The sequence below is a fragment of the Bidens hawaiensis genome, unplaced genomic scaffold (assembly GCF_021521415.1).
Source record: "Bidens hawaiensis isolate Kalapana, Puna unplaced genomic scaffold, B.hawaiensis_p1.1 tig00005079_1, whole genome shotgun sequence".
NCBI lineage: Eukaryota > Viridiplantae > Streptophyta > Magnoliopsida > Asterales > Asteraceae > Bidens > Bidens hawaiensis.
Window position 1 is genome coordinate 60,639 of NW_027491323.1, and position 3,364 is coordinate 64,002.

A 3,364-nucleotide genomic window follows, 5' to 3' on the forward strand; every position below is an offset into this window, starting at 1 on the left:
CATGATTTCAATCTACGCACGCCCCGGCGTTTCCGCCTTTGGTCGGGGGGGTGTGACATTTGATACTTTAGTTTATATAATAAAGTCTAAAACGCTAATTTTAGTCAAATAACTCGGTTAAGCAATAGAATAAGCGTTTAATGACGAAATCGAATGAAAAAATATACCAAATTCGGTTTTTTATAGCAAGGGAATGAATATGGACATGCTTAAGGACCAAGGGAGTTTTCTTGTAGCTTAATTCACAAAATTCGAACAAAAAATAGTACAATTAGCTGGATGAGCTACCCATTCAGTCGTCGATTACACCGCGCGAGTTGGACTGTCTCCAGGCACAGAGCATGCACATTGTCCAGAAGATTAATGAGCATGACAGGCTGGTCACTGCTTTGGTGAGGTGTACAGACTGCTGCCGCCATGTTTCAACTATGAGGTGAGCACATTAGGCGCCCACATGAGGCGACGACGATGGAGGGGATAGGCTGGCCGAACGCTGATGAGACAACGACGCGAGTGGTGCTGCATTTTAGATTGATTTTTACATTTGTTTTTTGTATGAACTCGTTGTGATGGATTTAATATGTATATATAAACAACGTTTTGTTTATGTTGTCTCTATGTAATTTTAAAATGGACAATTAAGCATAACGAATTCTTTAAAACAAATAGTATAAGAAAGCATTTTAAAAAAAATAATAATACAAAACCAAAGAAAATAGAAAAACAAAATAAAATAAATGACAACAGGAACATAAAAAAACAAGAAAAAAAAAAGACTTTTAAATAGACACCCCTATCTATTCCGGCAGATAGGTCAGGTGCCTTCCATTTTTTTAGAGCATTCCTAATGGATTCTCTAAATTATGTGAGGGGGTTCTTCATTTTTTAGAGTTGGTAAAAAATGATTGTGAGAAGAGTAGAGAGAAAATGTTACTGTTCATGGTTAAATTTAGAGGAGCGCACTGTTTAGCTCTATAATTTTTTAATGTTTTTGAAAGTGGTTGTGAGTGAATGAGAGAGAAAATGTAATGATAAAAATATAAAAAAATATTATTTAATTAAAAATAAAAAAAATAATGTTTTTAGTATAATTATAGAGATGGATATAAATAATACTAGTACATGTACAACCAAATAAAGAGAACTTTAATTATTGAAAATTGGTTTTCAATTCCCCCCTATTGACTCTCAAAATTTTCCCTTTTTTCCAAGTTGCCGTTGTTGATATATATATATTTACCCTCCGTTACTATTATCTACTGATGTGATACGCTCCGTCACCGGCACTCTTCCGCCGGAGAATGGCCTATATGTGCACCGACAGCGGCAACTTAATGGCCATAGCCCAACAAGTCATCCAGCAAAAGCAACAACAAGAACAGCAACTTCATCATCAGCAGCAAACCCAGCAACCCTTAGTCTCAATAAATGCTAATAACCCCTTTTGGTCCGCCGCCGGCCACCAGTCTCCGACTCTAGGGTACCCCTTTTCCGACCCGTTTGAAGGCGGACCGGCGGATGTCGCCGGATTTCAGTTTTCGAATCTGGAGCATCACCACCAGCCAGGGTTTAGGTTTGCTGATTTTGTGGCGGCGTCTGGTTCCGTCGGAGAGTTTGACACCGACGAGTGGATGGAGAGTTTGATACAGCCGGCTTCAGATTTCAATCTGTACGCCGCAGATCCTTTTTCCGACTGTCCGAGTCGACTTACAAATGCAACCACTCCTTGGACCCCGCCGACTGAGAATATTCCACCGCCGCCGCCGGTCAAACAGAAACCGGATAGTTCTTATACACCGAACCGGATTTTGACAAAGCCGTTGCTGAAAACCCTAACCGACTACGCTCGTATCGCCGATGCTGAACCGGAGAAGACCTTAAAGCCGCTGATTCAGCTTCTTCGCGATTCGGTGTCCGCCGAGCACGGAGATCCGACGGAGAGAGTAGCGTTCTACTTCGCCGGAGCTCTACACAGCCGCGTGGCAAAAACACCTAAAACGATTGCCGATGTGACGTCGCCAACGGAGTTCACTCTCACTTACAAAGCTCTCAACGACGCCTGTCCGTACTTCAAGTTCGCTCACCTAACCGCTAATCAAGCAATACTTGAAGCAGCGGAGAGCGCAGATAAAATCCATATCGTCGATTTCGGAATAGTTCAAGGCGTTCAATGGGCGTCTCTTCTTCAAGCCCTAGCGACCCGGCCCGCTGGCAAACCTGCGAGTATTCGGATCTCAGGCATTCCAGCTTTAATACTCGGAGACTCGCCAGGTCCTGAGCTTCTCGCAACCGCTAACCGCCTCCGTGAGTTCGCCAAGGTTCTAGATCTGAATTTCGAATTCGAACCGGTTTTAACTCCGATTGAAAACCTAACCGTGTCTAGCTTCTGGATCAGGGAGAATGAGTTTCTAGCCGTTAATTTCATGCTCCAGTTGTATAATTTGCTTGACGAAAACTTGAATTCTGGCGGTGTGGTTAAAGCGTTGAAGCTAGCGAAGTCGTTGAATCCGAGTATTGTCACGTTAGGCGAATACGAAGCGAGTTTGAATCGAGTTGGATTCGGTGACCGGTTCGCCAACGCGCTAACGTTTTATTCCGCTCTGTTCGAGTCACTCGAACCGAACATGAACAGAGACTCGATGGAGAGATTGCAGGTGGAGAGATCGTTGTTCGGGCGACGAATTGCAGCCGCGGTAGGGTTCGAGGAAGGAAGGAAAAGAGAACGGATTGAGGATAAACAACAATGGCTGATGTTGATGGAGAATTCTGGATTCGAGAAGGTGAAATTCAGCAATTATGCGATAAGTCAAGCGAAGATTCTGCTATGGAGTTACAATTACAGTGAGATGTATGCTTTACTTGATTCAGATCCTGGATTTCTTACTCTAGCTTGGAATGATGTTCCGATTCTCACCGTGTCTTCGTGGTGTTAATTATTGTTATAATGTTTTTGTTTTTGGTAATGGTGTAATGAGTACAGGTTAAACAATTGAATCCGCCATTAATAGTGTTTTTTTTTTTAAGTTTTTGGCTTGTTTTAGTATAGGTTGATGATGAAGATGAAGCCTGGTCCAAGTTTAGAAGTAGTTCCGCCGTTAATGGTGTTTTTGAAGCTTTTGTTTTAGTCAATTGAGTTGCAGGTTGGTTGGTTGGTTGGTTATTTACTTATTTTAAGTTTTACATATGTTTGAATTTGAATTGCGTTTATTTCAGTGTCATATTCTTTTTGAAATTGCTGCAGATGCCCGTTGTGGTATCTTGCTTCTACATATTTGCTCATATTGCTATAAATCCTTTTGTTACTTAAGGGAGTTGGGGGGCGTTTTGCTTAGCTTTTATTTTTTGGCTTATTTTGAAAGAGCTT

At 41.8% G+C, this 3,364-nt stretch overlaps 1 pseudogene; it reads left to right on the forward strand.

The window, feature by feature from the left end:
• Nucleotides 1-1,181: 1,181 nt before the first annotated feature.
• LOC143628837 (SCARECROW-LIKE protein 7 pseudogene) lies at nucleotides 1,182-3,041 on the forward strand (annotated as a pseudogene).
• The last annotated feature ends 323 nt before the right edge of the window (nucleotides 3,042-3,364 follow it).